Source organism: Trematosphaeria pertusa, assembly GCF_010094035.1.
Source record: "Trematosphaeria pertusa strain CBS 122368 unplaced genomic scaffold BU26scaffold_2, whole genome shotgun sequence".
NCBI classification, from domain to species: Eukaryota; Fungi; Ascomycota; class Dothideomycetes; order Pleosporales; family Trematosphaeriaceae; genus Trematosphaeria; species Trematosphaeria pertusa.
The window spans coordinates 1,098,460-1,109,651 of record NW_022987213.1 but is presented as its reverse complement, the minus strand read 5'-3'; positions in this window follow the sequence as shown (position 1 = coordinate 1,109,651).

The following is an 11,192-nucleotide window of genomic DNA, read 5'->3' as shown; positions in this document are numbered from 1 at the left end:
AGATCTAGTTAGTAGTAGAAAGATACTAGTACTAAGCTAAAGAGAGCTATTAAGAGCTCTATGTATAGAAGAACTTCTATAGAACTTCTACGTATAGAAACCTTCTCTCTCTTTTTTATAAATTACAAAAAATTAATAATCCTCTACTCTACTAGTAGAGCTAACTATCTCTCTACCCTACTAGTAGAACTAATAACTTACTACTTTACTAGCAGCTAAATACCTCCTCTCTTTACTTCTTTCTTAATTAAAAAGCTAAACAAATCTAAACACTATAGAAGAACTCTCGCGAAGTTAATCTAGAAGTAGTACCTTAGCTCTATAATACCTCTTTACCTTAATAGTTCTTAAATCTAGAGTAGCAAACCTGCTAGTAGAATATACTAATTAATATTTCTATTATAAAAACTCTATTTAGCAACACAACGCGATAACTAATAAGAATTAGAATAATAACTTTAACTAGAAGCTTATAAGACTTTACTAGAGCTTAGTAATACTAGAGCTATTATTAGCCTTAGGTTTATATATACTCTCTACCTCTACTAAAAAGCTTTAAGAGCTTTTTCTAGAAACGCTAGCTAAAATTATTAATAAAATAGTTAGCTAATTATATATATAATAGGTATATAAATAATAAATCTACATATATTACTAGATTACTACTAACGCTTTTACTAAGAGAGATAATATATACGTAAGATATTAGATATAGGCTACTACTCTAGTAAAAAAAAACGCTAAAATCTAGTAACTATAAGCGTAATTAACCTGCTCTAGAGACTAGATACTACCTACTACGCTAGTTTAACGTATAACGCGTTTCTCTACAATACTAATTATACGTAATTTAAGCGCGTTACTACTAGAGAATTTAATCTTAGATTCTTACCTCTCTATATACTAGCTAGCTACACCTCTAGCGTCGTAAGTATAAGAGAGCTAACTAACACGCTCTACTAAGTTTCTAGATTTACTCTTGTTATTAGATAGTAAGAGTATTACCTTTAAGTAGTAAAGAGATAGCTTATATAATAAACTTTAAGTAAACTAGAATTAGTATACTAGAGATACGCTAGAGAATACTAAGAAAACTATTATTACCTATATCTATACGCAAACTAAAGAAGACGTGTACTAGACTCTATTAGTAATACTACGTACTATTAAGAATAGTAGCGTAGTAGTTTTCTATAATTATATTCTTAATTAGCTAGAAAGAAGCTATAGAGACCTATATAAAAGGCTAAACACTTACTATAATTTCTAAAAGCTTTATTACTAAAGCGCTACTAACTTTGCCTACTTCTAGAATAATTTCTTTCGCCTTATATAGAAGCGTTAGCTTCTAGTAGATTAATAGGTAGAGAAGTTTTATAAGAAGCTACCTAAGAATATATATACGTAGTTAGAGATATACTAATATTAATATGTTAATAACTATAATTACTATATAGATCTTACTTAAGACCTTACTTAAAAGCTTACCTCTAGAGAAGTATACATTACTACTAGAAAGGCTAAAAAGCGTAACGTAATTACGTTAATGCTATAACGCGCGCCTCTAGCTCTTCTAGGTTTTTTAGTACTTAATAAAGCTCTAGTAATCTAGAAGCTAGTTACTTATTTTTAATGCTACTAACCTAGCTACCTAAGCTGTAATTACTCTAGAGCTCCTACTGTATAGAAAGCTATTAAGAACGCCGCTCTAGAGAAGCTCTTAGAGTTCTTAGAGCCTGCAGAGCTATAAGCACCTAAGAATAACACGTTAGAATGTAAATCTAATAATTTAGAAAAAGCCTAGCTCTAGAAGAAGTCTTCTCTCTAGAGCTACCTACTAGAGTAATAAACCTGCGTAAAAAGCTATTTAGTAGTTCTACGTTTACTCTACTCTACTAAATATCTATAAATAGTCTTATAATTAAGCTTAGAGGTTTAATTAATATAGAAGCGGGCAGCTACGTCTTAGTATACCTAAAGCACCTTTAAACTCTTAGAAAAAACCTCTACGTTAAGCTATTGCGTATAAAACTAATCCCCCTTACTAGGTATAATAGGCAACCTAATAGCTAAGTAGATAAGTATTTTAAAGCTAATCTAGTACTAGAGAGCTACTAAATCTATACTTACTTTATATATTATAACACTAGCTACTATAATATAATAATTAGTTATAAGCTACTTAAAGAAGTTAACGTTTAGGTTAACTATAAGTAGCGCGTACTAATGTAGCTAGATACTAATTAATTAATTAATTATAAACGCGACGCGTTTGTTTCTATACAATTCTCTTAATCTACTACTAAAGCTTAAGTAGCTTACTAAGCTAATACTAATTATTATAACGCCCTAATATTAGTAGTAGAAAAGCTAAGAGTAATATAATAAGAGAAGAGAGAATTATAACGCTAGAAGCTTTAAGAAAGCCTACGTAAGATAGATAGGTAGCTTAAGAATCTTAACCTATCTGCTAGGTTGCTCTACAAGCTAAAAAAGCTACCTATTTTGCAAGAAATATGCTTAAAGGCGGGGCTTAACGTTAATATAGTTAGCGCTACCGCCTTTATAATTAACGCGCGTAGAAAAGACGTTATAATTAGGTACCTTAGTATCTATAAGGTTAATTAGCTTATTACTAATAGAAAGAAAATTCTAGTTACTAATCTAGAAAAGAAACTTCGCTAACTAGTTGCTAATAAGCTTCTATTCTCTAGATATACTAGCGTAACTATAGTCTATTTCTTAAAAAAGAATTCTAATACTCTACTACTATATAGAGAAAGTATAGATTATAACATTAAGCTTATAGTAGAAAATATCTTAATAAATAGTTCTCTTTATAGTATATTACTAGAGTACCTATAGTTAGTATAGAATTACCTAGAGAACTATCTTTATTATGGCTTTATTATCTATAGTAATACGTTATACGCGTTACTAGTTCTATTTACTAAAAAGCTAGGTAGAGAGTAGAGGTTTTACGTTAACTATTAAAAGCTTAACGCTATTATAAAAAAAGACGTCTATTCTATCTCTTTTATCTAGAAAACGCTTACACGCCTATTACGTACTAAGATCTTTACTAAGTTAGACGTAAGGCAAGCTTTCTACTAGATTTAGCTTAATAAGTTAGTAGAGAACCTAACGTCTTTCTATACGTAGTATAGTAACTATAAGTATTAAGTTCTACTCTTTAGCTTCTATAATAGCTCTACTACCTTTTAGTAATATATTAATAAGGTATTATATAGCTTGCTAGATAATTTCTATATAGTATATATTAATAATATTCTTATTTATTTAGAGAATTTACTTAAGTATAAAGCCTATATTATCTAGATACTTAATTAATTATATAAAGCTAGGTTATAAGTAGATATTAAGAAATCTAAATTTACTATTAAAAGTACTAAGTTTCTAGAATTAATTATAAGCACTAATAAAATCTAGAAGAACTCTAAGAAGGTTACTACTATCTAGAACTAGTCTATACCTATAACTCTTAAGAGCCTTTAATTGTTTCTAGGTTTCTATAATTTCTACTAAGTTTTCTTAAAGAATTATAGCTAGATTATTCGCTCTCTTACTAAGCTACTAAAATAGAAAGCATAGTATACCTTTAGAGAAATTAAGCTTATAGTATTTTAGTAGGTTAAGAATCTTATACTATCTAATACTATACTAGCTTATTACTCTCTCTATTACTGTATAAGAGTAGAAATAGACGTATTAGATAGTGTAGTTACTAGAGTTCTTTTATAGCTTTAAGAAGATAGTATCTAGAGACTAGTAGCTTTCTTTAGTAAGATAATAAACACTATCTAGATAAACTATAGTATTTATAATAAAGAAATACTAGTAGTTATTCTTAGTATATAGAAGTAGAGAAGCTAGCTAATTAGCTTACAAGATCTAGAGCCTTTTACGGTATTAACTAACTACTAAGCCTTAGAGTATTTTACTACTAAGCGAGAACTTACCGCTAGGTAGGTCTACTAGGCGAATAATATTACTAACTATAACCTTAAGCTTACCTATTAACTAGGTTTAGCTAATATAGTAGCAAACACGTTATTACAAAAATAAGAGAAGTCTAAGACTTAAAAGAAGAAGAATTACGCCGCCTATACAAGAGCTTTTCTAAGTAAGAAGTAAATTAGCCTCTTAGCTATTAAGTAATTATTAGGTAAGTTATTAGTTCTAGCTACTGTAAGGGCTAGGTTCGCGGTCTCTACTACTGTAAGCGTCCTAGAATACCTAGCTAGGTAAGTTAGCTACAGGCAGCACTGTCTCCACGAGCTGTAAGAATAGAGTGCTAGCAGGGTAGGTTAGGTTAAATTTAGCTATCTAAAGGTAAGAAGTAGAAGAATACTCTAAGAGCTCTCTATATACACAGGGTGCCTATGCTAAGGCGCTAGGCAGGGTTATGTAACTTAGGCAGAGCCGAGTCGAGCCGAAGTACTAAGTTAAAGCCGAGTTAGACTGTTACAGCTACCTAGAAATTAGCTAGCAGTATAGCGGAAATCGCTGCCGCTACTACGTTTATAGAGGTACTCTCTACTAAGAATCTATATACTATAATTAATTAGGTTATTATAGCTAACTAATTAGACAACTCTCTATAGCTAGCTTAAGAAAAAGCTACTATGTTAGGCTTTGCTTAGAAAATAGCAGATGGCTTATTAACCTATTAGAATTAATTAATAGTCTCTACTATTAACTACCTATAAATATACCTAATACGCGTTGTATATACTACTTAGGTAACTATCTACCTAGAATAAAGAAAAACTACCTAGTTACTATAAGATTAATATTACTAGCTAGGTATATAAGAAGACGTTAAGACGTACGTAATAGTATATAAAGCTTATTACTAGAGCTATACTCTATAAGATAAGACGCTAGGTTTTCTAAAGCCTCTACCTATTTCTAAGAGAGCTTAGTAGAACGTCTCTATAAATTTTAAGAGCTTCTCTTTAGATAAGAAAGAATTTAACTACGTGTACGTTATTATAGATTAGCTAAGTAAGTAGAGCTTCTCTCTACTCTACTATAAGAAAATTATAGCTTAACGTATAGTAAAGCTATATTACTAATATATCTAGCGTATATATAGTTTTTCTAGGTCTATTATATTAAATTATAGTCTATAGTTTACCTCTACCTTTATAGATAAGCTCTACTAGCTTATAGAAATTAAGTAGAAGCTCTCTACTACGTACTACCTATAAACTAATAGAAATATAGAGATTATTAATTAATACCTTAATTAGCGTCTACGTCTATTTATTAACTACTACTAGAATAATTAGTTAGACCTTTTACTCTATATAGATTAGGTATAAGCTACGTTACCGTATAAAACTATAGAACTAATAGTATATAAAATTAAATTTAGATATTAGCTAGTATACTACTAGAATTAGAAGAAGCGTATAATAAAAGCCTCTACTCTACGTAAGTGTCTCTTGCGCTAGAAAGCTTAGAATTTTACTAAGAAGTAATATAACGCTGTAAAAAAAGCTACTAAAATTATATAAGGTAATATCGCGAAAGCGTAAGCTAGGTAGGCGCTTTAAGTAAATAAAAAACGCTAAGAACCTAATTTTACTATAGGCAATCTCGTCTATATTAAACCTTATAGCTTTTTAATAAATTAGCCTAGTATAAAGCTTAATTAATAGATATATAGCTCTTACCTAATTATTACTATAAAGAGTTACTTTTTCTAGCTTTAGCTACCTACGTATATACGTATGCATAACGTCTTCTACGCTAATTAGTTAAGAAAAGCCTTAGAGCTGTTACTAGAGTAGGTAGAGCCTAAGTAGCTACCTATTAAAGTTAATAGCAATCTAGAATAGCCTGTATATAAAATTCTAGATAGCTGTCTTTATTAAAATTACCTTTAATACCGCGCTGTATAGGTTACTTATAATTCTAACTCTACCTAGTATAATGCCGTAGGCTTTATTAACACTCTCTATAAGGTAAGAGACTTTTACGTAGTATACCTAGATAAGCTAGAGCTACTATTATAATTAGATGCTTAGATTAAAGTATATAAAAAAGAGGAAACTCTAGAGAAGATAGCGGAGGATTTAAAACCTATAAGAGTAGAAGACGTAAGAGTAACGCGAAGGCGCTACTAAGTAATTTAGAACTCTACTAAGCTTATAGTATTGTTTAAGAAGAGAGCTAATAAGAAAAGCCGCTCTACTAATATAAAAATAAGCCTCTTTCTCTCTAGAGAGAAGGTAGTAGCTATAAAAGCGCTTCTAGTCTAAAACTAATATAAATACACTTACTATAAGCTAAAAGAGACAGTTAAGAGTATAACGCGGGAGTTTTAGAAGAAGAGAGACCTAGAAGACGTATTTTAGAGCTTAGAGACAAGCTCTCCCTATAAGAGAGAGTAATATAATAGTCTAGTTTAGAGATTTACCTTAAGTTATATAACCTTAGGTTACGTAATCTTATTACGTAACCTAATCTAGCGTCTTAGCGCTTAGCACCTCTATATATAGAGCCTTTTAGAGCCTTTTCTTAACTTCTTACCTTTAGATAGCTAAATTTAACTTAATCTACTCTACTAGCACCTCTTATTCTTATAGCTTGTAGAGATAGTGCTGCCTATAGCTAACCTACCTAGCTAGATGTTCTAGAACGCTTATAGTAGTAGAGACCGCGAACCTAGCTTTTATAGAAATAAGGCTAGATAAAGACTATTAGAAAACGCTCTTAAATAGAGAATATACTAGAAAATAACTTACGTCTCTATAAGCGCTCTACTACTCTCTCTACTAAGAATAATAAGAAGAAATAGACTATCTCTAAGCCTAGCTAGCCTAGTAAGAATAACTTTAAGATAGCTAAGAATAATAAGGCTAAAGTAGAAGGCCTTTATTTTAAATACTACTAGAAAGGCTATATAAAGTAGAATTACCTCGTCTTTAAGATAAGGCTAGCTAAGAAGAGAAAAGCTAAGCTCTAAGGTAGAAGGTCTTCTATCTACTAGATAATATCTTATATACTAGAGACTAAATTATTATAGCTATACTATAAAGAGATACTTATACTCTTAATAGGCCTAAAAGTATCTTAATTATACTAGACTACGTAGTTCTAGGTATAGAGACTTCTATTCTCTACTAGGCGCTAGTAGATTATAGCGTAAAAGCTAACTTTATATTATAATCTCTTGCTTAAAAGATAGAGCTACCTATTAAGCTAAAACTAGGTCTAGCCTTCTAAGACTTAAATAGAGAGAAGCTTAAGGTTCTAGGCTATACTACTAGTTAATATTAGGTAGTTAATAGTATAGAATAAATAAGGTAGAGTTAAGATAGCTTTATAGTAGGCGTAATAGAAGAGTTTAATCTTATACTAGGTATACTATAGCTAAGAATATAGAACTCTAATCTAAACTTTATTAGGTTAACTCTATAGTTTATATATAAAAAGCTCTATACCTAGATTAACCTAGAGACTCTATAATAAGTAGCGCGTAGTATACTCTACTCTAACTCTTATAGTTTTATACTATTTGTCTAGAAATAAGACTAGAAAGGGAAGAATAACTCTAAATTAAGACTAGAGTACTTTTCTAAGTATTTAGACGTCTTTTTTACTAATAATTTAGCTTTTCTTTCTAAGTATAACCTCTATAAGCTTATAATAGACCTTATACTAGATAAATAACTACCTTATAGACCTCTCTATAGCCTTTTAGCTAAGAAGGCTAAGGTTCTAAGAGATTACCTTAAGATAAACCTTAAGAGAGAATAGATCTAGAAATCTATATTAGAAGCTAAAGTCTCTATTCTCTTTATTAAGAAAGTAGATAGAACTCTCTAGCTATATATAGACTATTAAAATCTAAATATAGTTACTCTAAAGAACTACTACTCTCTTCTACTAATCTAGAAAAGCCTAGACTACCTTAAAGAAGCTAAGATCTTCTTAAAATTAGACTTATAGAACGCGTACTACTATATATAGATTTAATAAAGTAATAAATAGAAAACTATATTTTAAATATACTATAAGTACTTTAAATACGTAGTAATACCTTTTAGCCTTACTAATACCTCTATAGTCTTCTAGAGCTATATTAATTTAGCCTTATCTAACTTACTTAATATTTATTATATTATCTATTTAGATAATATTCTTATTTACTTCTATATAGAAGAGAAATATATTAAATATATTAAACTAGTACTAGAATAACTCTAATAGTACTAGCTCTATATAAAACTATCTAAATATAAATTCTATATCTAATATATATCTTATCTAGAATTTATTATATTCTCTAAGAGTATATATATAGAGAAGAACTAGATTTAGGCTATTTAAGACTAGCTAATACTAAAATTAGTTTATAAGGTCTAAATCTTTATTAGCTTTATAAATTACTACTAGAGGTTTATTAAAGAGTTCTTCTAAATTACCGCCTCTCTTAATCTAGTTACCTAAGGCTTAGGTCTAGCTAAAAAGAGGTATTAATAAAGAAAAGAGAAATTATAGAATATTAAGCTAAGCTAAAAGGCTAAGGCTATATTTAAGAAACTAAAAGAAAAGTTTATAAAGAGCTCTTTTCTAGTATACTTTAGCCTAGACTAGTCTATCTAAGTAGAGACTAACGCCTCTAGATACGTAATCTTAGGTATTCTAAGCTAGACTAGAATTAACCTCTAGAGAAAAAAATAGTAGCATCTAGTCGCGTTCTTTTCTAGAAAGATAATCTCTACTAAGTAAAATTATAATACCTATAATAGTAAACTACTTATAATTATAAAGGCCTTTAAGTATTAGAGGTATTATCTAGAAGAGGTACTCTATAAGGTATAGCTTCTTACTAATTATACTAATCTATAAGAATTTATAACTACTAAGACTCTATTTAGACGCTAGGTATAGTAAGCTAAATAGCTTATAGCCTTTAACTTTAAGATTATATATTAACTAGGTAGATTAAACCTAGTAGATAGACCTTCTAGAAGGCTAGATTATAAATTCTAGAATTCTAAAGAAGAAGATACTCTAAGTAGCTAGAGTTATCTTTATAGAGAGCTACTATATAAGCTTAACTTACTTTATAGAAAGAGTATAGAGATAGAGAATACTAGACTTAGTCTACTCTAGAATAGTCTAGACTATTATTAAGTAGTAGTTACTCTATAGAGTTAGACTCTAGAAAGAGCTATAACTATAGAACCTATAGAGAGCGCTAGAGACCTAGTAAACCTCTTAGTAAAGTTAATTACTAAGAGAATAGTAGATAACGCGTAGGCTAAGAGAGTTAAATTAAAGTAGTTAAGGCTTACCTAATAAAGAGTACTCTAGATACTATGCTAGGTAAAAGTATAAGAGAAGTTATTACTATTTAAGAATAGACTTTATGTCTCTAAGAGAGCTAGGCTCTAGATACTAGAAGCTTACTATAATAACTTATTAGTAGGCTATTTTAGGTTTAGTAGAACTCTAGACCTTATCTAACGTAAATTCTAGTAGCTAAAGGCCTAAAAATATATTAAGAACTATATAAGTACCTATTAGGCTTACTAAAGAGCTAAAACCTCTAGATATACCTAATATAGTTTACTTTAATCTTTACCTACTTTTAATAAACTATAGTAAGATATCTCTATAAATATAATTACTAAACTACCTCTAAGTATATATAATAAATAAGCTTTTAATAGTATTCTAGTAGTTATAGATAGATTCTCTAAAATAGTATACTATATACTAGTTAAGAGTAATCTAGACACTTTAGAGCTAGCTAAGATTTTTATAAGAGAGATTATCTAACTCTATAGCTCTCTAAGGTTAATTATATTAGATTAGAATAGTATATTTATATTAGTATACTAGAGTACGTTTACCTAAGTTCTAGATATAAAAAGGCTACTCTCTACTACCTTTTACTTATAGATAAATAGCTAAACTAAATAGTAGAATTAAACTCTAGAGTAGTACCTTTAAATATATTATAACTTTAAATAGAATAACTAGGCCTAGTAGTTATTAGAAGTAGAGTATACCTATAATAACTTAGTTTACTAGTTAACTTAAAGAGCTTCTTTTAAAGTAGTATATAGGTAGACTCTACCTACTACTATCTAGATAGGTCTAAAGCTAAAAAGAGGTAACTCTATAAAGGTATTAAATTATAGCGCTAGACTATACTAGATTACCTAAGAAGTATATACTTAACTAGAAAAGACTTAAGTCTAGTAAGTATAATACTATAATATAAAATATAAGCTAAAGTAATATAAGGTTAGCTAACTTATATATCTAAACGCCTAGAATATAATAATAGAATACCTAAAGAAAAAACTTAATAATAAATTTCTTAAATCTTACTAGATTATATATAAATATAGTATTTAAGTATATAGACTTAACCTTCTAGATACTCTTAATATTTATCTAACCTTCTATATTAGCCTTCTAGAGCTAGCTCTCTTAGATTAGATTTTTCTAAGAGAATAACTAGCCTCTAGATAAATACTACTCTAAATAGAGAATATAGCATACCTAGTAGACTATATTATAGAAAGAAAGAGAGTAAATAACTAGTAGCTATATAGAATACGCTAGAAAGAATAGAATAAGTTAGTAGATAAGTAGTACCTAGTAGAAGATATATTTAAAGAGGTTCTAAATAAATTCTACTAAGAATTAGAACTAATAGAATAAAAGACTTATAGTTAAGCTTCTAAAAAGAAAAGATAAAATTAATATAGCTAAATAGAATAGAACTAGAAAAATCTTAGCTAATCTAGACTAAACTAGACTAGATAAGAAGTAGTAAAGCTCTAAGAGGCTAAATAAGCCTATATAAGTTAGACTAAATCTAACGTTAAATTCTAATATTTTAAAAAAATTCTTTTAAAAAAATATTTTTACTAACGTACTTTACAAACGAACGCCTCACACAAACGAACGCCCTAAAAATGCTAAGCTAGGAAAATTAAAAGGTTTTTCTTAAATAACTAAGCGAAACCTTAATATTTTTCTATAAAATTTTAAATATATATAGAACTATACTATATACACCTTCTATTAAATTTACACTATATATTTCTTATTACGTAAGCTAGAAGTAAGCCTTTTTCTAAAAGTAGCTATTCTTTAAGTTTAAATCTTAATAGTACTAGTAAACCTTAATAATA